Source organism: Nycticebus coucang, chromosome 19 (genome assembly GCF_027406575.1).
Source record: "Nycticebus coucang isolate mNycCou1 chromosome 19, mNycCou1.pri, whole genome shotgun sequence".
NCBI classification, from domain to species: Eukaryota; Metazoa; Chordata; class Mammalia; order Primates; family Lorisidae; genus Nycticebus; species Nycticebus coucang.
The window spans coordinates 60,554,479-60,579,509 of record NC_069798.1 but is presented as its reverse complement, the minus strand read 5'-3'; the positions used below and the strand labels follow the sequence as shown (position 1 = coordinate 60,579,509).

At 38.1% G+C, this 25,031-nt stretch overlaps 1 pseudogene; it reads right to left on the bottom strand.

Annotated features, from left to right (window-relative positions):
• Positions 1-3,327: 3,327 nt before the first annotated feature.
• Positions 3,328-3,370, bottom strand: LOC128572182 (uncharacterized; annotated as a pseudogene).
• Between the last annotated feature and the right edge of the window lie 21,661 nt (positions 3,371-25,031).

Genomic DNA, 25,031 nt, shown 5'->3' with positions numbered 1-25,031 from the left:
CCTACAATGACACTGAGCAACAATGACAAAGAAATTTTTTTGAATTTTAAAATTAACAAAGATTTGCTTAATGAATGGAACAAATTTCTTTTGTTGTTGTTGTTGCAGTTGTCATTGTTGTCCAGCTGGCCTAGGCTGGGTTGGAACAGGCCAGCCTGGTGTATGTGGCCGGCCCCCTACCCATTGAGCTACAGGTGCCGCCCAAATGGAACAAATTTCTAAACTGCATGTATTAATACTTCCATGCCACATTATGACTAGAGTGAAAAGATGGGCGAAAAGGTAACTAAAGAAGACACATCTGGAGACTGAATTCAGGTCTGGGGTACCTTCCGAGAATGCACAGGCAACTAATGGACAGGGAAGGGTTTCTCTTGGGGGAAGTATTAAATTAATAACTTCCTTTTTGTTGTGTGAAGACCGCTAGATAGCCAGGAGTTCTCTATCTCTTGGCTGTCATCCCAAATTCATTTTGCCCTTGATTTAGCCAAGCCAAATTAAGGATTTAGGTCATCTGCTAAGGTGGTCTGGGCTTTAAACAGTGGAGAATTTAGATGATAAAGTAAGGTGTTAACAATTATTAATAGTAGTTAAGTACTTCCTTGGAAGGATTAGTAAAGCATTAAAAACAGGATTTAGGATCAGGAAAGCCAAATCTGAATTCCTAATAAGCAACTTACTAGCTGTATGATCTTGGGCAAGTTACTTAATTTATCAGTAAAAAAGGGGTACAATTTGTACCAGCTCAGGGGATGGTTGTGATTAAATGAAAGAGTGCACGTAAAAAAAAAAAAAAGAAAATTGAGCTTGAATAAACTCCGTTTAATCAAATAAACAAACAAAAATATAGACCTCTTTACATATTTAGCAGTGTAAAATGATAAAGCTGAGTGGTGAGTGAAGAAAATGTTAATGCTTCCAGTTTGGAAAGCATGTGTTGAAATAAGTCATCAATTGCTTTTTTGTAACCCCCAAAGAGGAAACCTCAAGGAGTGAAGAAAGAGATAGCTTAACATTTGGGTAAAATAGAGTATGTGAAAGGAATACAATTGTCAGGAAGATAGCCCAGGGTGAGAAACAGTTAATATTTTTAAGAGAATAAAAATGAAACTCCATGGTGAATTAGTCAATATCTCTAATAAAAAATTGACTGATCTGGGACTTCTTTAGAAAGGAGACAGGTAACCAAGATATATTTAAAATCATTTTGGTATTATGAAAGCAAGGAACCTTTTAAGAAAATATGTGCTTAATTTTGCACAATAACAATCTTGTTTTCATTAGGTTCACTGAAATTATGATTAATATTCATTAAATGTGTAGGTTTGTTTCCCTTGCAAGGAACCTTTGGAAATGTTGTTAATTCTTATTTTTAGTTATTTACTTGCTTTTCATTGAATAAAGAAAGTTCATTTGATCTCAGAATTATCTTCATATGTAAGCAACGTGGGTATTTCTCATCCTCAGCGCAGTGACTGTTGAGCCTACAGGCTTTGATTTATCACTTTTAGGACTTCAACTTCTTTGACATATAAAGGATGGTTTTGATTATCTGGGTAAAACAACAACAACAAGAACAACAATAATAAACGTAAAAAACCAAGGCATGGAATAGAAAAAGCAATAATTAGTCATGTACACAAGGAAGGATGAGAAGAGCTGAGACCAGCGAGATCAGGCAGCCGGCCACTTTGCCCGTTTTCTGTACAGAGGTTTTGCGCTCTTTTATTACACACGGCTTCATCTGTGTAGTGGTCTGGAGAGCTTTGGCCCGCACTCGGCTCAGGTCTTTCCAAATTCTCAAAAAAAGAGCAATTTTTTTTACTCAGTTCCTGTTTGAAAATTCCCAAGGGTTATTTCCAGTGTCTCGGCTTGCGTCCCATGTGCACCCTGACACTCAGTGCTGTGGTTCATGAGATGGGGTCAGAGGATCCCATAAGCATCGCATCACACAGGAGAACAGAGAGAGCAGTGATGCCTACTCAGAGTGTGCCCGGGGAGGGGAGCAGAGCAGCGTCAGAGGCATCGCTGGGATCCCTGGGAGTCAGGCAACGCCTCCAGTTTCTTTCTATTACTCAGTGGTGCCCTTCCTTACCAGGTGTGGGTTGCAGAATTCAGAGTGCTGTTGTCTTCTATAGCTGATATTGTCTTTGAATGGTTACTCTTTCCTTGTTGGTTTGAATCTAGACTTACTCTTCAGGTACTTGATAATCTGAAAACAAGTGCTTTTAGAGGCGGTGTTATTTACTTGTCATTTGTGTAAGTAAGAATGAACCGGAGCTCTTTGGGGAGGCAAATCATGAATATTTATTTATGATTATTCCTATAGGGTAGCAGATGCTCAGTAAATACCTCCTTAAATGAAGGAGGGATAAAATTAACATGTGGGGAAGCTGTCATAGTCATAGTCAAAAGTCTAAGAAGGAAGTGTGAAGTTTGGATTTTTTTAAAATCTTTTATCAGTGTTTCTAAACTTAACATTTAGTTTCAAAAATCTGCAGGAGGGGGCATATTCCCACTCATACTGACAACTTAGTACCCCCCAATGTGTCAGAGTTTCAAGTGAAAGATGTCCACATTTGTCAGACTTCCAGAGGGATGAGCCAGCATGATGAGAATGCTTTGTAACTTTCCTCCCTACAAATAACACTGGGGAATTCCTTGTCACTCCTGGGAGACATTGCCAATGGCTTTAGTGGGGATCGGTGAGATCTTTGCCTTTGTTACGTGTGGCTGTCACCATAATGAAGCACGGATGATGAAACTTTAATAAACTAAATTTGCGAAAATCAGAAACTGGGATGTCACCCTTGATTTTTCACTGTTCGTGCCCCCCTCATCCACAGCCAGGAGCTAATCAAGTCCAGCTCAGTCCTGCCTCCTAAATACTCTCCCCATGGTCCTGGGACACCATCCTGGAGGCTGCTGTAGGGTCTTATCTAAGCACCAGAGCATCCATCCACCTGTCACTTATCCCCAGGTCTGGCCTGGCCGTTTGCTGCTGTCAGAATGATCCTCCTGAAACTCACATCCACTCACGTCATTCCCTAATTTTCAAAGAAGCTCCACAAGGCCCCTCGAATAGGCTCCACATCTTTAGGAAATGGTTTATGACCATTTCCTGTTTTAGCTCTCTTATGCCTCACTTTCTCGCCATCCATTTCTCTTTCTCACGCCTTATACTCTAGCCACACTGAGCTTCTTCATATTCCAAAAAAATTTTCTCCTTGCAAATGTTTCGCCCAAGCTGTTTTGTTTGTCTAAAACACGCCTCCCTCTTTCAGGTTAATATCTCTCTCTCTCTCTGTCTCTCTCTCTCTCTCTCGACTGGGAAACCTGCTAGACAAATTCTAAAAGAGCTGTCACACTTCCTCTCCCCATATTGCAGGTCTCAACTCTGGGTCATTCCCTCTGGAGAGTATCAGCGTCTCTACATCAGGGCTCTGCCTGTACATGGTCATTTCTCATTGACTCTGTATAGTATTATTCACCCTGTATTTTGTTTACTCATCCATATTTCACATTACACCACATTTAAATCTCCGTGAGTATATTAACTATACCAGTATTATTTATTTCTACCTCTCTTACCTCAAACATAGCACTGAACCTATAACACATCCTACAACTACATTTCTGGGAATTTTCTCATAATTAAAGATAATTGATTTACTCTACAACTCACTGCAAGAAAAGTGAGTAGAAAATTTGCCTATCTTACATGGGGAGAAAATACTTGAAGCCATCGCACCCCAGTCCACTCTGAAACTGATCCTCCAAGATCAGTAGGCGTTTTTAATGGCATCATCCATGAAAAAGTACTGGAGTCAGACTCTGAATCTAGGTAGGTGGGTCTCCACACTCAACAATGGCCTGGGGGTTCATAACCCAAGTTTTATGAGGATATGTTATAAGTTCAGGGATGTGTTTGAAATCCAATATAGAGGGATGGATGATGGTAGCATTGTCAATATGCACGTTACCAGACAATATTAGTAGTTGAGAGGAGACTTACTAATGAAATACTTCAACATTTAATCTGGCTATTAGTATCTACTTTGAAGCCTATTCTTTCAATGAATCTGCTAAACAAGTGCTTTTCCTCAGCCCTTTCAGTCCAACTTTTCCCAGTTTATAATCACACACTGGGTGCCAATGGTGTGCGAGTGGCCCCTCCAGTGCAAAGCTCATGTCTAATTCAGTCTGAAAAATGTAGAAACATCTGATCTTGACAACAGGTGAGGCTCATACCTTGGAAGATGTACAATAAAGATGTTAGAGTTTCTGAATAAAAAAAGAAAATATTCACAGTTGGGAATTTTACCTGTTTCATATTGGATCTAAAATATTAAAGTAAAAATTTATTTTTTAACTGTAATATGTGAATAAAAGAAAAGTCAGTTCTTACCCAGACTAATTAACAAAGGAATGCACTTGTGTGCAATGTGAAGTTTACATTTCAGAAATATTTCCTGTGTCTACTTGCAGTGACCAGGACAATGTATTATCAAGTAATCTCTTTTCATGGTGGTGAAAGGGAACACTTGTAAAAACGGTTGTTGACCTCTGTTTCCATTAATACACTTCTGACTAGTCCCCAGTCCATTGAAATCACAATAGTAAATGAAAGGAACATTTAGCCGCTGTCATTAATTCTCCATCTCACAAAAGGTAGCTGTCTCTCGTCTAAATTATCTGTGCTGCTTGTATGGTGAATGGAAGAAAATTACTAACCTAGAGTCCTCTCAGAGAATACTTTACATTGCATAAAAGCTCCTAGGATTTAAAATGGCACCAATGTATCCACCTACTAGGGAATGCTAAAAAATTTTTTTTTAAAAAAAGAAGAAAAAAGAAAAGAAAATGGTTTCAATGTAAAACTGAACAGTCTAGGAACATTGGGTGTTTCAGAATCAGAAATAGGTAAGCAAATTGCAAATTGCCTCAAGAAAGTTTAGTAATCTCAGAATTTTGTCTATTGGTATGTGCTGTAATATTGAAATTTTGTTTATTTTTTGGGAAAAAATAAGTGTTCTTCCAAATTAATATCAATATAGCTAACTTGATTTATGTAACATAATTGTGATAATATAGTAATACTTTTAAGGGATTGAAACAAGAAAGTATTCAGCATTCAGTATTTCGTTAAAAACTGAACACATTATAATAATTATAAACAGCTAAGGAATGTCCTTAGAGGCAATATGAATGTCACTATCAATCTTTTCCTACTAAGATATTAACCAAGGTAAATTACAATTTGGGGGGGATTCATAAATAAAAATATTGGTGAATACAGAGAATAATGAAGCTAAATTCAAAATCTATGACTTTATATTCTAGGAAATTTTACAAGTAGGCAAAAGTCCAATCAGCTGGTGAGTAGAGAGATTATAAGACACTCCTTCTTGGGCTGATTTGTGATAATCTAAAAAACTCACAAAAAGAAACAGAAATGAAGAAACAATGAAATAAATGCAAACTGAACAGAGGGAGCAGCTTGGGAAAATACAGAGAGTGGAGAATTGTAGAGCACACAAAAGGGTATGCCAGCAGTTTTGTTGATATAAAAAAATATGCCGGGAAATAACTGGATGAGGTCCAGAAAGGCAGAGCAGAGCACCCTGCCTGGTTCACCAGGTCTGTGGAAGGAGGTTTCAGCACGGAAACCAGAACTATTGACATTACATACTTCTCCTTATTAACATTTGTTACATTACATGCAGTTTCTTTTTTTTTTTTTAATAAAGTGACAGATTTATAATAGAAATCACTGAGATAATGTGAGTACTGTTTAGAGAAAATTAGTGTTTAGAGAAATTTAATTTTGGAAGTAAAGAATGCACATGTTAATACACATTTCATGAGTTTTTTACTCTTAGTATTTGTGTATATATGTACTTGTATTGTTTGGTTTTAGGAGAAAATTAATGTGTTTTTGTTGGTCATCACATTAACAGTAATTAGTACATTTTGAGTAATAAAAGGACTAATTAAAACAAATGAGTGAGACATATTCATTGTGGCTGTTCCGCTTTTGGGACTGTACCAATAATAGCATAAGTGTTCTATGGCTGTTGAATTCAATATGGGAGGTACAGATCAGAATTTTGCAAATTGAACATATTAAACAGATGTATTGTCTTCCAGGTGTAAGGTTTATAGAAGAAAAGATTATTTCCAATCTCGTTTCACTTGTAATTGAACAATTCCCTGTGAAGATAAATTTTCACTAAATTGCATCGTGACATTTTCATGGCTCCAGTTTCCTTTAATGCCGTCTCAAGTAAGTGCATGAAATATTCTGCTTTATTCATCTCTGGGAAGCCGAGATTTTATGTCAAATTTCAAATAGGTTGGAAATATCAAGATTAAAAATTAACCTCAAATTAAACAAAGTCTCTTGGTATGATGCTTGTTCCAAACAGTAAATAAATCAGCCATTTAACGCAAACTCTATGAAGTGCACGTCTTCAATCTACGCACATTATCTCCAATATGATAGGATCTGGTGAGCGCCAGAATACACAAGTAGGCATAATTCAGGAACTTCACTTTCTCGGGTTTCATGGAAAGATAAATCTTATAATTTCCTCTGATCTAACCTGTTATAGTAGTAAACTATAAGTTTCATCAACACTTTTATTACCTGTCAAATCCAATGGAATCATTTTCCTTGATGATTTCAAGAGAATATAGATGGAAAAAAGGTTTGCTGTTACTGTTGTTGTTTCTATTATACTACAGATTAAATATTTTACTGAAAAATAGAAGTGCCTGTTTGTGCACATGAGCATGTGGGCGTTTCTGGTAATTCAGCGCGGCCAGTAAAGATAAAAATATCTATTTAATCTTTCTAGGATAAAAGTTTAAGAATAAAATATCCAAAGGCTGTCATACTATTAAGCACTGAATACATCATAGCTGGTTAACATGAACTCAAATCTCCCTACACGGTTTTGCTTGATAAATTCCTGTATCCACATTCTCCATCATTTTTATCAAACGACTCAGCACCTTCTAGTTCCCAAATATTTTTATCTGAGCATCTTTGAAAATTTTACACAGGTTAATGAAGTCTCTTTCAAGGTTCTACCTTACACAAATAGGAAGTTTTCTTCCTCTGCTACCACATAAAAATCAATTTCCTTCCTCTCGCATGGAAGAATCATTTTATTCTTTACAAGTTAAAAAAAACAAAAAAACAAAACTTTTCATTTTAGCCCTGTCACTCACCGTTCTCTCTACAAGATTGACTCTTGGTAGATGACAGGGGTCAGGTCTCTTTACCTCACTTTGTACGGCATCTGACTGTGATCGAAGCAGATATGTACTTCATAAACAAGACATGCTGATGGCAACAACTGTTAGCAAAGCTTGGTGTCATTAATAATTCAGAAAACCAGAAAAATATAGGAAGCCTTGCCGTTAATGGGAAAGAAAACGCATATATTTTTTATGGATCCCAAGTGAAGGAGCCATTAGCATGCTAAGCTTATAAAAGTCAGGACCTATACCCGTAACAAGGTAATAACATAACAGCATAACACAGAGGGGTTTCCTTCAGGTTAATTGTATAAGTATCTAGAGAAAGTCTTCTCTGAGAACTTAGATTTTTCTATCTCATCAGAGCATCACTGCAATTGAGTGGTTTAGGGAGCAAAGACTTGAGAAATGAAAAAAGATCTCTTAAGCATTTTTTTTTTTAATATTTGCCACTGACATCTACAAATGTCTGTTAAATATCTAAGATGTAAAATGAAGTTTAACTCCCTAATGCAACTTGAATTTGCCATTTTCTTCTATGATAAAATGTAGAAAGTTTATTTACCTATTTTTTTACTTTTGTATTTAATATGAAAATAGAAAAACTTGGTGCTTTTCTTATCGTATTGGCACTAAAGCCCCTCTGCTTCCTTCTTTCCTTCCTTTCTGTCTTCTGTGGCTCTAAAAAAAATGTTGTACACTTGTTTGATCTATAGTGGCAGTTTTCAAACTTTCTTATAAACACTTTTACTTGGGAATTTACACAGATGCTAAGCAATACACCAAAAGTCAGCGGCATAAATAGTAAGATTGGGGCTCCTACAGACAGGTGTGGGAAGGGTAACCCCGCTGGCTCTACTCTCGGCAGGCAGCCTGCAGTTCCCCAGGTATGGTCTGAGGCTCCGTGTTGCCTTCAAGTTTGCTTTACATATTTTATTCTGAGACTCAGGTTTAAAGGGTAGCAGCTAGCCCAGAAAAGTTCCTCTGACAAATTGCTGGAACTCGGGAGTCGAGCCAAATCTCAGGGGCACATTTAAGCTTGTACTTATAGCCACTAAAGTTCTATCGGCCAAAGCAAGTTGATATGTTCAAATTGTATCTCAGAAGAAATAGAATCACTAAAAATAGTTACATGTGTTTTGCAAATTTTCCTCCTTATTAGCTTTTATTAGACTTTTTCTAGGTTTTGATGATCAGTAATGCCATTAAGCCAAATTCAAGCAAGGGAATATGTTGTTGATGCAACTTCTTCCTTTCATTGAAATGGACTCCTGCCCCAGGTCTGCCAAGAACGACAATTATGATACAGCTTCATCATGGCATCATTAATTAGACAACTATTGTTGAGTGGATACTTTTGGTCAGATACTGCATGAAGTACCAGAAAACAACAAGGAGTGAGGTACCACTAATTCTTTCAAGGTGCTCATCACTGAATGAGGCAGTCACGCAAACCATTGTACAAAGCAGTCAGTGCTCTGTCACAGAAAAGTGTCACGCTCTGTGAGAGCAAAGAGGAGAATGAAAATAGTAGATAAATTATTCAACTTTAAAGAACACAGAAGATGATGAGAGGGAACAATGAATGTTTTGCTATTATCTTTTAGAGGTAAAATTTATCTTTCATGCCTCTCCCAAAAATAGTGCCAGAAAGCCTTAGTTACCCACGGATTGATGTTCACATGTCGTTACTTGTCTCCACTGACAACGGGGCCTATCCATTTCCTGGGATACCGAAGGTGTCATTGTTGAACTATGTCACGTTGGCGTGAATAACAGCTTTCACTCCCCTCCTAGCAAGGGATGGAAGCCTACGTCCTTAATCAATCCTGTTATCATCTCATTATACATAAAAGAACAATATTGCTATAAATTAATAGTTATTTATCTATGATTCATAAACAAAATGCTTAATTTAAAAAAAAAGAAGGAAGACTATTTTAGGCAAAATATTATGCATAGAGTCAATGCAACCTCCAGCTAGAAACAACTAGAAATGTAGAGAGAATATAAAAAATATCTCTGACGGAGCCTGTGGCTCAGTGAGCAGGGCGCCGGCCCCATATGCCGAGGGTGGCAGGTTCAAACCCAGCCCCGGCCAAACTGCAACAAAAAAATAGCCGGGTGTTGTGGTGGGTGCCTGTAGTCCCAGCTACTCGGGAGGCTGAGGCAAGAGAATCGCCTAAGTCCAGGAGTTGGAGGTTGCTGTGAGCTGTGACGCCATGACACTCTACTGGGGGCAACAAAGTGAGACTCTGTCTCTACAAAAAAAATAAAAAAATAAAAAGATCCCGGTAGTAGACACAGAGCCCTGCTCTCCTCTCCACCCGTTTTCTGTTCTCCCTGCCACTTCTCTGAGCTCGTCTCTCACTGCTGACCCTTTTCCTCATTCTGCTCCTCCAATTGACACGCCAGCCCCCTTGCTGTTCTTTGAACATTCCTGGCACACTCTGTGCTAAAGACCTTTCAAACCCCCTGTTTTGCCAGACACACTCTTCCCCCAGACGTGAACATGGCAATTCGCCTGCTTTTATTTTGTCCCCATCTACATGTCAATTTCTTGATGAGAATCATTGAGGCCAGTGAAAATTACTAGAATTACAATATGTCCAGCCAACACTGTTGTAACACTGAACCATGTTCTCTCATGGTTGATAATTCTTTTACTTACTAAGAGTATCCCTAGTAGGATACTCAGGGTTTACCTAAGCTACCGCAGAAAACTACAGCACAACCAGAAGGGGAGACATCTTTTTGTGTTGTGGTGGTGGCGGTAGTTCATTGTTGAACCGTAAGTGCACAGTATATTGAGAGGACTCTATCAATATTTATAAAATGAATGATGGATGAATGAATGAATGAAGATTTATTATTATTTAAAAAGCATTGTTGAACTCCTAGGAATAAAAAAAAAACCTGTTGGTGCTGCAATTATAGAGGTTGTTCAGAACTGGAGATAAGAATTTGTGCTGAATTCTGGTTGCATGGTGGGAATAAAGGGTCATGATCTTAACACAGATTTTCTTGCCTTAAGAGCTATGCCAAGGTCAAAAGAAAACAAACAAGTAATTATCAAATGATACCTGTGCTTGAATGTTCATGGCAGCACAATTCACAATCACAAAGATGTGGAATCAACCCAAGTTTCCATTAAGTCACAAGTGGGGTAATAAAATGTGGTATGTGTATACCATAGAGTACTACTCAGCCATAAAAAAATATGAACCAATGCCTTTCACAACACTTTGAATGTAACCTCAGAGCTCACTGAAGGAGCTCAAGACTAGAAAAGACAAATAGCACAAGTACTCACTATTGAATTGGAGCTAACTGATGAGCACACGTTAATGGAGGGAAGGAAAACTCAGTGGAAATCAAGCTGGGGATGGGGCGGGGATCAGGAGATGGGCGAAAGTCTGTCCAGTGGGTATAATGAACACTATCGAGGTAACTGGCCACCCATAGCCATGACTCGAGCATTACAGAAGCAATCGTGTAACCAAAAATATTTGTATCCCCTTATTATTTTGAAATAAAAAATAAATAAAAATAGATACTTAGAAGCAGGAAAAAATATGAGGAATTGGCCTACAATTTTTATATAAAGAAAATATGGATCTGGACATGTGAAAGAATATAAAGCTAACTGTCAAGAAATTGGGGGAAGTTAAATATAAAACCACCTTGGAAAGACAGGCTTCATGACTCCGCGTGGCCTGCTAATAACACAAAGCCTCAGGCTGTGTGGTTTACATGACGGAAATGCATTTCTCATAGTCCTGGAAGCTAGAAGTCAGAGGTCAGGGTAACAGTGTGGTTGGGTCCAGGTGAGGGCTTTCTTCTTGTCTTACAGACGGCCACCACCTTACAGTCTCCTCCCAGGGTGCAGAGACAATGAGCTCTCTGGAGCTTCTTCTCAGAGGTGTACTCATGTCATCAGACCAGACGTGACCTCCTCTCACTCTAATTCTCTCCCAAAGGCCCCATATCCAAATATTATTGCGTTAGGGATTAAAGATTCAACACATGAATTTGGGTAAGGGGGACAAATATTGAGTGCATGATGTGAGTATTCTCAAAGATAACTAGTATTGTCTCATTACTCTCTAAATAAAAAATTAATTCTTTAAATATTTCAGCATACTAATTTCTGTCATTTATCCATTAATTGTAAACTGTGTGTTTCTTGCATGTTGGATGCTGCCTTTTATTGATCCCTCTGATAAAGTAGGCTGTTTGCTCATGTGCTTTGTGATCTGTTGTTGTCGCCATTGTTCTGAGTTTATATTGTTTGAAATTGCATCTGTAGGAATTCCTTGAGTCCTTGCTTTAAGAATATATTTAAGAATAAAATAGTACATATGTGTTTGTTTGGACAGAGTGTAATTATCACTTCCATGTTAGGACTTTTTCTCATCTAATTTTTCTGGTATTGAATTCCACACATAAAGTGGTTATATTACACAACTGCCTGAAGGTTGGCTGCTTATAATTAAGTTATCATATGGGATATAGTTTTCCTTTTGTCTTGAGTGAGATGGAAACAGGCAAGTTGTATCCTCTCTTGGTTTGGTGTGCAGGTTTATTTTTCATTGCATAGGCTGTAGTTTGTTTTAGGGAGGAACCAACTTTATTTATGTGGTGCCCTGACGCAGTTTCCAATATTAACTGGGTCATATGCCTTGTTATCATGCAGCCTTTTTAATACAAGATCTGAGACACTGGTTGCCTGCAGATGACCCCAGAAAGCCATCAGCTTCAATGGATATTTCAGCATTTATTTCCGTGGGATTATCCTAATAATTTTGTTTTGTACCTTGATATTTCTTTCATTGTAACTGACTCTAAGCTTGTACCATTTGCCACAGGACAGAAAAGAAGGCATTGTGGCAAGAAAAGCAACTTTATACAGCCAACTGAGAAGCTGGAGGACTAATGCCCTGGAGATTCACATTAAGGTACCACGCATGTAGCTTCCTTTTTACGTTAAGGGAACGGGGAGCTTGCAAGAGGTGACAGAGGACCACAGGCACCTGGGCGTCAGCAAGGTGTAAAACTTCTTTGGTCAGTCACAGCATTCCCATAAATCTTTGCTATTATTGTTACTTGTATGTATAATTTTCCCGTCTCCTCTGTTAGTTTTGGGAGAGAGACAGTTGAACTATAAAACAAATTCTTTCTACAATTAGCTGGCCTACATGCAGAGCTAGGCAGAAGCTTTTAACCTAAAGGATATTACTTCAGGGGCTCAGAAGCCAAATGGAGCTAGTCAGGCTAAGCCTTTCTTCCATTTTTACATTATTTCTTTCCAATTCTACTGGGCTCATATAAATACGATTTTTTCCGGGATATTCAGTTAGTGATATTTCCAGAAATAGAAGCTGATTCACTGACTTTTCACATTTACTCTCCTAATTTCTGAAGACTATGTAACTAACAATGTCCTTCTTGCTTTCTTTCTCAAGAGGGCATTTTATAAATCTATCAAGTGGAATCACTATATTTTTTTTCAGTTTTTGGCCATACATGGAATTCATGTTTTCTGATGATGACATATACTTCATAAAACAAAGCAAAACACATGCAATTTTGTTCTCATCTACCTAGTTATTGCTTGCCTTGGCTTTTGAGGATGAAGTATTTTGATGTTGGGCAAGAAGTTGAAGCCAGATTTTGTAGCTCTTTCTCGGTTTTCCATAGGGAATTGTGGATTACTGGGGAAGAAAAGCCCAGCCATTCATGAATTATTGTCACTATAGGAAGAAGCAGGCGTAAGAAGAAAACTCAACTCTAATGAAGAAAACACGCTTTCACTCCTGCCCAACTCACACTTCCACATTACCACCAGTCTCGCAATATTAAAACACACTTTCCTAGAAATTTCTGTTCTATCAACAGGAATGCCTGTCTCAAATCAAGGGTAAAGTATGAGTGCAGAAAGGAAGACAGGAAAGAAAATATAGAGGGAACATTTTTTATTTCTTTCTCAAAATACAAGGGGGCAATCATGAAAGGGCCACACGTGTGGGGTTTCTATTTACATTATGTTAAAAAACCTCTCATTAGGAAGCAAGGATGTGCGTGGAGGCAGGCTAATATAAACCGCTAATAATAAAATATGAAACCAACACGATTTCATGTTTCGAGAGTGGCACATTGTATAAAAATCCTTGATCTGTGTGTAAGGAAATTTGATTCCAAGAAGTAATTGTAGAGATGAGCTTTTACTGCTAAAGTCTGACTCTCATAATTAAGCGATATATCATATTAACATCCCTGGAAAATAAAGAGGCAAATGCCCACGGCATACTGTTTACCTATGTAAACAGTCTGGTCTCACTTCAAGAGGACTAAACCTCATGCTTGCTTTATAGAAAAGAAAAACCAAAAGAAATGTTTCTCTAACAGGAAGTGTTGTCTTGGATAAGGCTTTACAGTATCTGATGCCTGGGGAAACGGGTTTTAGACATTTTAAAGTCAGAGATACAAAAGCCACTGGACCCCAAAGAAGCAGGAAGTACCAGATTCGATGTTGAGGAGAAAATGCTGGCACAAAGTCACACTTCGTTCAATCTAGTTTGTGAAGAGAAGGCTGCTTAGAAAAAATATTTCATAAAGTCTGAGATTGTCCTCAGCTCAGAAAAGTTAAGTCCTAAAAGAAGTGCTGCAGAGCTTTCAGAGCAATCTATGAAAGATGACTGTACCCTGCACAAATAGAAAACGGGAGGATCAGGCCCCCTGTGGCTCATCAAGACCATTAATATTCAGGAAATTCCCAATGGCAATTCATTAATCCCTTTATTAATTTTTAAATAAGTCTCTTACGCATCAGACGCTGGGTTAGATATTGAAATAAATCCATACTGAAATAAATAAATAAAGATATTCACAATCCAGGCCCTCCAAGGGCTTATTGCCAATTGACAATTATACATATGAAACCAAAGCCATGAAAATCACCTTCTATTTGCTCATTGATCCTAGATACGGGCCAGGAAAGGGCAATTCTTAGAGTGGAGTGGCCCGAGGTGGCTCTAGGACGTCGGAGTTCTAACAACAATACTCCAGCTGCTGATGCCCAGATTCCCTGTGTGATGTACGGAAGTACTAAGTCCAAGGGTATCCGTAGTTAAAATTTGGCCAGATTAAGGTTGCTATTTGAGAAGTGGGTCTTGTAAAACTTCCGTTAAATATACATCTTAATGGGAGAGTGGCTTTCTACTGAGCTCCACCTCTTTGGAAGCAGAGTTGTTATTGCCACACGACTGTTTCAGATGCTCTCAAATATGTAAGGTTGATTTACCTGTAAATGTGGACAAGACAGTAAATCAGCAAAGCTTGACGATGCCGCAAACACTTGTTCACCACACACAATGCAGTTAGACAAACCCCAAACAGGGGCGTTTCAGAGAAAGATAGCGAGTTTGTAAGAAAACACTAAAATGCATCCTGAAATAAGGAGCTTCTGGTGGGTGAAGATTTTTTTCTTTTGCAGTTTTTGGCCAGGGCTGCGTTTGAACCTACCACCTTCGGCATATGGGGTCGGCACCCTACTCCTTTGAGCCACAGGTGCCACCCCTGAAGAAGTTTTTTTTAAGGTACTATTCATCTCAGCAATCATCCAAAACCCCAGAAATATTTTAAAGTCTCAATCTACTGCTGTAAAATTGATCCACTAGCATTTTTATACAGGCTGTTTTTTCTTTGGAAGCTTACGGCATCTAATACATCAGCAAGAATAGTGTGTGTGTGTGTGTGTGTGTGTGTAATGGAGATAAAGAAAAATAACTTTCAGGGAGCAAAGTTTCACTTTTGGGTAATTTTTTCTCTTTTCTAACTTCAAAATATTAGGTGTACTTTTTTTTGCGTGTTTTGTTTTGTTCAAACTGAGTCTAAGTTATGAGTGTGAAGAAATTACAAGTTTGAAACAAAGAAATAGCTGCTATCACATAGAAACTCAAGCATCAATAGATAAGGCAAAAATAGATCTGCCATAATTAATTGTCAAAGAGAAGAGTAGGCAGAGCCTTACCCGGGGACAGGGAGCCATGTGGGGCTGTGATTCTCAAACCCAGGAGGTGGAGCCAAAGTTCCTAATCAATCAATGCAATGCAATTTTGGAAAATCTCTGCGTTGTCCCTCTGTTTCAGCTTCCTCACAATAATGACAAAAATGAAATAATCAAACAATTTAAAATTAATAAAATTCTTTACAAAAATAACATTTTGATGCTGTTGTGGGAATTGACTTACTCAATATGTGCAGAGTGCTATCAGAAGGGCCTGGCACATGACTGACACTCCCTAACTACTTTGATTAATGCTGTTCAAAGGTATCCTGAGTGCCTCCCAGAGATCCCCAAACACAGCGTGTGTTTAATATTGTTTGTTAAATAGCAATTTACTGGACAGATCAGTCAGATATTTCCCCAGGCCTTACTGACCAGAGAGTTTTCTGACTATCTTAAAACCCATCTCAGACACTCGTGATTCCTGATAAGCCTGTGGCCTGCGCGATAATCCGGCTGTGAAGTTCCGCTTTTGCTGCTTAGAGATTTTCAACTAGTTTACTCCATCATTCCAAGGTCTCCTTTCTATTTCACTGCTGCGTGTGAATCAGCAAATAACTTTATTTTGTTTAAAAAATAAAAATTGACAAAAAATAAAATTAAATGAGAATTGGAGCCCTTGAATATATTGCCTGTTTGCTTAGCATGACAGTTTATAACTACACGTGTTTATGACATGTTAACAAATTGTACATAGTCTCTTTCATTCATTCAGGAGTGCTGGGCTCAAGCATTATTTTCCTTTTCCCTGATTGAGAAATCCATGTAAACAATGACAAATGCCTTCGAGCAGTGGTCCTCAACCTTTTTTGGCAGCAGGGACTGGTTTCCTGGAAGACAATTTTCCAAAGGTGTGTGTGTGGGGGGGGATTAGATTGTCCCAAGATGTGCATGACTTAGATCCCTCAAATGCACAGTTTACAGTAGGGTTCACACCACTATGAGAAACCAATGCCATCTCTGATCTGGCAGGAGGCAGAGCAAGGCGTGCTCCTGTGGATTTGTGGGGGCCCCTCTTCCACCTGCCCTGCTAGCGTCCCCCTTCTTCAAGAGCAGACGGGAGGCTGCACTGTCCCTACCTGCCAGCTCCTTGCCTCCCCCTTCCTGCCCTGCAAAGCAACACTATGACCAACGCTGTCTGAGTGCTGGCGGTTGGCTAGATGCCAAAGCCACATTGTCTTGTCACTAGTTGTTAAGTATGGCTTAAGGAGGACACTAACGGCACTTTTCAGTAAGTGGCATCTGTACCAAGTCCAAATTTTTCTGTCATATAGGAATGGCTTGGCATTGCGCCTGCCTCCCAGTCCTTTCATTTAAATTGGAACTTAAAGCCACATTGGTTTCAGAGACAGTTTTTCAGCCTCCCAGAGGAATGGCTTGGCAGTATTATTCAGTCCTTCTCAACTAACCTGATGTAACACACAGCTACCACCTGCACATGGTTGCGGCTCAGCCTTGTTCACTAATGGGATTCCAGGATGGTCCTCAAACCTTTAGGTGGGAAAACAGAACACAGACGCAGTAAGGCAGTCAGGCAGAAGCGAGCCAAAGTGTTAGCACTGAGCAAAAAAGAGAGGAGGATTTTTACACAACAGGTAGTTGTAAAAACCTTTCCCAACAATAATTTAATTCTAGGCAAGATTTTAACATTGGAACATAGAAAAAGGGCAGTAAGGAATTCCTTTATTGCTAGGGTGAATCAGTAATAATTTCATCGTTTTATGTCTGTATTTCCTCATGCCCCACACAAACATAGTTGAGGATTGGATCCTTTTGATCAGAGAAGAGTCTTGGTAGTAAGTTCACCCATCAGTTCCTGGAGTTTGAGATTTCCAGGAGTGCTCAAAAGTGACTACATGCAGAGTTTATGAATAATTATTTTTTTCTAATGTTTCCAATAGGAAAAAGGAGAAAACCCTTACTGGAAAAGAATAAAGAGGAGACTTAGGGAGAACCTGAGTAGATTATTGTCAGGGAGACCCTGGTAATGACGTGAGGTAATAACCCTTAGCAGGATCTATAAAGCCGTGATTATGACTTTGCGCCTTGCTCAGAAATCTTATGAAGGTGTTTTATCCGATACTTTTTTAGTTTTCCTTGTGTCTTAAGCACACTATACTTGGACTTACCATCATTCTGTCATTCAGTCTGTCTTTGCTGTGTGGGTATGTGTGTCTATGCACATTTACATTCTGTGTTATTAGGCAAAACTGACCAGGATAGAAACTGATGTAGTAGCCTGACCCACGGCACTGGAGGAGGATTAAGCCCCTGCAGACAGCCCTGAATTTCTGTGAATGAGAACATTTTTCGATGGATATGTTGCAAGAAATACAAAGACAGGTGTTTGTAACTAAATCAAAGGGGATCAAGTAATCAGAAAGTTAAAATTTCTAAATATTGTTAGACCGGTGTGTTAACAATAAAAGTTATGTGAATATTTGCATATTGAGGAATATAGCGCTCTTCCCTTGACCACAACTTTAATTCGGGGTTTCGGGAAATAGTCTGTCCTGAGAGGACAGACATATCCTTAGAGTAAAAGTCACCGATCTTCACAGTAAAGTTACATTTTATTTATGCTAATTTAGATAATACTTAATTCTTATCTGGAAAATGGGAAAATAGTAATGATCTAACAAAGATGTTAAAGGAACTATTGTAGTGATAAGAAAGTAAGCAAATCAGTAGATGGGAGCCTGGTACATATCAAATCCTCCGTCAATGGCAGTTGGTATGATTACATGGCTTTGCCGTGGTTATTTGAATTGCTTTCATATATTTCTAGTAAGTATTTAACCACGTTTTGTTGCTACTCCAGACTGAAAATGAAGGAGTTCTTTATTTTTTTAAGAGTGTTGAAAATAAGTATCGTTTAATTGACAAAATGATGTGATTAGTTTTGATTAATAGAATTAAGAACAATTATTATTGAACGTCACGGTGATGCATTTATTAAGTTTGTTTGTGGCAGATAAGCTTTCTAGAATATGTAGCGTATTTTTACACTGTTAATAGTACCTATAAGTTTGGTGTATGAATAATGTAAGAGTTAAAACTAGTTGATAATTTATCCTCATATCTTCTAGTATATTCTGTACCTCGTGTAGATTTTGAGGCATAATTCCTTAGTTTTTGAGATAACTCAAATACCCTCAGTGCTATGTTCTTTAAACAATATGCATTAATGGGGAAGTTTGAATCTAGTTTCCATCAATACCAGTCATCATTCTCACAATTTCTATTTGAAAATTTAAAATATTTAAACAAATATATTTAAGCTCTATATTTAAAATTCCCTTCACCATATAAACAAATAGCTAATCATTTTTAGTTTGTGTCTAGGACAGTTAGAAGTGTAGGAACAAGTTTACCATCTAACGCAAAAGGTGTAAGATGGCTTTTGCTGACCCAGAAAGTTCATCTTAAAAAAAAAAAGAAAAGAAAGGAAAGAAAAGAAAGAAGAAGAAGAAGAAATAAATCTGTGGCTTCTTCTTGTCAGAAATGATGAACGTTTTAGTTTTGCTCTCAGGCTAATATCATCTACTGGCAAGAAAAGGACGTATGAGGCACATTTAGCAAGAGAGAATTTTACCACCTATGAAAAGATTAAGCCTAATTATGAATTCAATTTATAAAGTCTAGTGTCACCAAGAGATATTTCAGCTAGAGATTTTGAGTATAGCAATATGCTTTAGTTCTAATTTAAAGTGACTGGAGCCTCAACTGACAAAAGAAGGGTGAACCAGGCCACCGTGAAGCACATCAAACTTGGCTGCTACTCCAACTCTTTCACCTTTTTTTTTCCTTGCAAACCTTTATGGTTATCAGTGTTTAAGAGACTTTTATGTTCATTCTCATGTGGCAAAAAAGCCTCCCTGTCATTTCTAACAACTGGGGAATAAAGAGCTATTGCAAAAAGACAGAAATGCCTGGTCGTAGGGCCTTTTCCTCTAATTGTGCTTCACAATGTGGACCAGCTTTCTTTTTTTTCCTCCATCACATAAGGTCGTATAAAATCTTACAGCAGTTCTACAAGTAGTTAGAATGAAATATGTGTAAGGGATATAATCCTGCAAGCTGCAAAACCACCAAATCCCAGGAGGTTTCACCTTAAAGATGCTTTGGAGCCCCAGTATCTGGAATTTTCCAGAACCTTCCTCTTCAAAATGAAACCAACAGGGAAAAAGAAGAGAGGTTGTTACATTCTGGTTCCTTTTCTAGTTTCCACTCTGAATCATTTTCTATTTCTGTTCTTAAATCCTTTACAACTGAAATACTTTGCTTGGTTGAAGACTGAAACGTTGCTGCATCTCAAATAAAGACAACATCTGTTCTGAAAGCAATTGAGACAAGACTGGAATTGAAATACAAAACAGGATCTCTCTTAAACATACTCTATTTTTTTTTCTTAATGTCAGATTCTTTCAATTTCTGGAACATGGTCTGGAATTAAAATGGGCAGAAAAGTTAACTCTTCTCATCTTAAAGTATATTTTCATTAGAATGAACTTAGAAAAGAAATAATACTTTGTAGGCTCATGTATTAAGCGAATAAAAAACAAGTGATCTGGAAAGCTCTTTCTAATTAAATGAAGTTTTCTAGTTTCCTATTTGAATAGGTGACCCTGCAATGTAGTGAATATTATCCAAACCCTGTCCTCCAAACACTGAAAATGAGAGTGGATGATAATAATAATTATGCCAACACCATGAGCATCAGCTGAGGTGGCAGAGGAGGGAGGGTTTCTGAGAAGTAAAATTAATTTATAGTAAGGTTCAAATCAAATACTTTATTTTTCTTTCTGTTTGTTTGTTTGTTTTTAGAAACAGTCTTACTCTGTGGCCCTTCGCAGAGGGCCGTGGCGTCACAGCTCACAGCAACCTCCAGCTCTTAGACTTAGGTGATTCTCTTGCCTCAGCCTCCCAAGTAGCTGGGGCTACAGGCACTTTAATAGTCTTTTGTGTGACAAAATGAGGACAAACTTCAGCTCTTTTTTGGACATAATGACCCACTTATAAAAGATCATGTAAGTGCTGAAGGTGCTGCTGCCTAAGATTGTAACCAAAACTCACAAGACGGTACCCGTTAAACGCCTTCCAGCAAGATGTATAATCTTCAAGGACACAATTGGAGATTCTTCATTTGTCAGCATAAACTAGTATCAATCAAGATAATATATACAGAAAAGGAGTCTTCTTGCCTAAAGAGAGGTCAGTTCTTTTCATTTTTGCTTTTTTAATACAGACTAATTTTCTAGGAGAACAAGGCAAGATATCATCTCAGTAATAACTCTCAAGTACAGTTTGCCTTTCCTGGGGGACTTAAAAAATGTAAGTGCTCCCCCTGAGCATATTATCTGAAAGTGATGATTCTCAAAGCACACATTTTCTATTTCCTTATATACTTTTTCCCAGATCACACAGTAAAGCTTTGGCGAGGCAGTCAGTCTTTTCCTGTACTGGCTGGAGTTAATATTTGACATTACTAATCGAGAGTTAACTATTACACTGGGGATTACTTAGAGTAAAAGAATATTTTGGAAAAAAATATTAAATATAAATAATTATGCTTGTCGCACCAATACTCAGCTAAATTTATGAAAGACCATCAGTCCTTTCAAAGGGCAGAAAAGTTGTAGCAAGAATATTTTTATTGAGAGTCATATTATCATTTGCACGGCTCTTTGCAGAAACAAAATGAAAGTCACATAATTAAAGACTATGTGTTTATGCATTTGTGTGTGTTTGCACTTATTGTGTGTGTGTGTATGTGTATAAAGAATACAGAACGTGGAAGACATTATTCTTAGTAAAGCATCACAAGAATGGAGAAGCATGAATCCTATGTACTCAATTTTGATATGAGGACAATTAATGACAATTATGGTTATGGGGGGGGAACAGAAAGAGGGAAGGAGGGAGGTGGGCGGGGCCTTGGTGTGTGTCACACTTTATGGGGGCAAGACATGATTGCAAGAGGGACTTTACCTAACAATTGCAATCAGTGTAACCTGGCTTATTGTACCCTCAATGAATCCCCAACAATAAAAAAAAAAAAAAGAATATATGCATCCTTCCATATATAAGTGATAGGAAATTAAAGGAAAGGAAAGGAAAGGTAATATAGTGGGACAGCAGGAAGCTTTCCTTCTCTAAGATACAACGATATTCACATTTTTGAACATATTTGAATATGATTTGTATACAGTACAGCATTAATATGACAGTTCAATTTTTTTTGTTGTTGTTGTTTTAAAGATAGGGTCTTGCTCTGTCACCCACACTGGAGTGCAGTGGTGGGACAATAGCTCACTATAGCCTTGAACTTCTGAGCTAAGTGATCCTCCTGGCTCCTCTTCTTAAACAGCTGGGATTATAGGTGCACCATGCCCGGCTAATATTTCTTACTATTTTTGTTTTTTAACAGACACGGGTCTTCCTATGTTCCCCAGGCTGGTCTCTCAACCTCCTTGCTCCAACAATCACCTTGCCTTAGCCTCTCAAAGTGCTAGAATTACAGATTTGAATTACACCACACTCAGTTTGACAGTTCAATTACTGATATACAGTTTATTTCATAGTTAGGTGCCATTTCTTTCTTAAAATAATTAGTTTTATTAACTTTATGAAATCCTGAGTTGAAAGGCCCCTTCAGTATCATCTTGGACATGTATTTAAGGTGGTGTTTCCAGCAATTAATATTCTAGTTTCCAAAGTGGCTGATGTGGTGTGAACAAATGTGAACGTGAAAGAACCAGTCCCTTAAGATGATCTTGAATGGTCAACCGGACTTAAATTTAAAATTGAGCCGAGCTGTCCATTTTCTGACTAGAGGTCATACATAGACTCCCCAAATCTACACCTCTGTTTAACTTGAGAACTTGCAGAGCTCACCTGACCCAACACCTCAGAGCCATCTAGAACCCAGTAGTAACAACCAATCAGGTCTCAGCTGCATCAACCATTCAGAACTGAGCTGTGTCAACTAATCAGAACTAAGCAAAGGATTCCTTCATTTGCATAAACAGACCTGATTGGAGAGATGGGCAGGAACTTTCATTATAAAGGCCAAATCCTTCCTTTGTTCTGTGGAACCTTCCTTTGTCATAGAAGGCACGCCCCCCTGGTTTGCTATTGACTGGAATAGGCTCTTCCTCCAGATTCCTTTTCAGAGAACTTTTTTTTTTTTAAATTGTTAAATCATAGCTATGTACATTAGTGCAATCAGGGGGTACAATGTGCTGGTTTCATATACAATCTGAAATATTCTCATCAAACTGTTTAACATAGCCTTCATGGCATTTTCTTAGTTATTGTATGCAGACATTTGTATTCTTTTGTTCACAGTGGTGAGCTTCCCCTTTAGGAAGGGTCCTCCAACAAATCCCATTCCTTTGGCTGAAACGCACTGTACTCCTGGGAATTTCTAGGAATACTGCAATCTCAATTCCATTGTATTAGAATTGTCCCCCTTTTCTTTTGCGCATTAGAAGATACTAATTATACAAGGCAGGGACTTTAAGAAAAGGCACTCAGCAGTTTCCATCAATAGGTATGTTGGAGAAGGGGGTTTGTCCATTGTAACATTCCATCATTCATGAGGGCAGGGTGATTCTCTTTATAATTCCACATTGAATGAAAAGGTACAGGAGAAGCTTCTGCAGCTTTGCCTATTTGGTAGCAAGAAACATAGATCGTGTTTCATTGCTAATGTGTATGGGGAGGTGGATGAGGACCAGGCCTAAAAAACACAGACACGAGTCATTTGCTTTTCAGAGAATAGCATGTCTCTCTCTCCCACAGCCTCCATTAGAAAGAAGCACTGGGTCTTCTCTATATATGGTGTGTGTGTATGTGTGTGTGAGATGAAAATAATCTTAAAGAGGCAAGTTGAAGAAATTGTAATTTTGATTTTCTACACATTGAGGAAGGTGACAGATGGAAACACCTAAGGCCCCCTTGTTCCTTAATGAGAGCATTTCCAAGCTTGGAAAACATGCGTATTTCCTTTATAGCCCTTTACTGTGATTCCTCATATTTCTTTTTCTTATCTCAGATATTCCCTCTGAATCCCACAAAATTTATTTCTTCCTCAATTTCCAACACAATGGTTTGGAAAGATGTGCATGTTTTTAGCTTAAGGATTGTGTTTGCAGTGACTGAGAAGGCCTGATGCCTTGGAGAGGCAGGACCACCAAGAACGTGGGAGTGGAGACCTGGACGTAAGGACAGCCTGGATCCGTGTCCCGCTCCTTTTCCCTGGAGTGTGGTCTCATGCCGGTTGCCCCATAAACCAGTTTTGCTCATTTGTTAAATAGACATACCACCGCCTGCTTCACAGAGAGTAAGAAATAAATTAGATGATGTTCATAAAGCCTTTATTGCAATGTCTGAAATATAGTAAGTATTCTGGTACTGCATATTATTAATAGTTAAAATGAATGCAAAACTGCTGCTAGCCAGCACTGGTGGTCTCCAAATGCTGGCCCTTGTCTCAGTGGCTTCCTGCCTCAGAATCACCGGCTTCCGGAGCCAGGATGAACACATCTTTCTGCTTTCCCCTTGTGTTTTGCCTTGTTTCCTTTCTAACACTCAGGACCATTAGTGGAGAAGATCTGAGGAAACAGGATGGTCAAAGTAGCATGAAGCATAATTTCTTTCTATGTGATCCAAACACATACTTCATACGTGTGTCGTAGCACAGTAACTCCGACCCCAGTGAAGTCTATCACCCCATGTTCTCAGTGTCAGCTGCTCAGGTTTTATCGTAGGTACTTCGTGACTGTTGTTTCAGATACCAAACAGCCATGCCCTCAGAGTTTTCCTCTGATCTGTAGCTGAATCTTCATCCTTTAAAACTTGACACCATATTCTGTTAGTCACTACCGTGGTGCTTTGAATTTCCTGAACTTGTTTTTGTTTTTCTCAGTCGACATTTAATAGCCTATTTTTTTCATTAAAACCAGTTCATTTTTTAGAAGTGACTTGAATTGCATAGGAGGATTTCAAGAGTCAACATTTACTAAAATAAATACCTTGGAAGAGAAACATAATTGATGAATAATGATATTTCTATTTTGTTGAAGTCAAAGCAATCTTATACATATGGATTATACTAATCTTATTTACATATAATTATAACTCAAAATTTGCTTTTGCCTTCCTTAAAAATAGTACATCTTGCTGTTCTTCAAATTATCTTCATCATAAATAAAATTTTGCTGCTGAAGTTTGAGTTCCATGATCGACCATTAATTTTCATGTCAGAATCACCAGCCCCATTGCGTCTACAAAAATTGAAAACCTCATATTCAATTTCTTTGTAGACCTTTCCATTATGATGTATAACAGACAACTCAAACTCAAGAATTAAAAATGGCATTCCCACTATTATCTCTGTTCCTGTTTCTTTTTCCCAATTAATATTAACATCATCTACCTAATTACTAAAACCATTAACTAAGATGTTATTCTAGAAATCCTGCTGATTCTATATGTGAAATAACCATAGGAACTATCACTTTTATTCCCAGTGAAACTACCCTGGCTCTCATCATATCTAGACCAGATGGTAGAAAAGATTCTTAATTCACTGTAGCCTATCATTCAGTTTTCTCCTCTGAATTAAAGACCATGACCTTTCTAAGAACAATTGATTCACAAGTATATATTGTTATATATTTGAGATACAAGT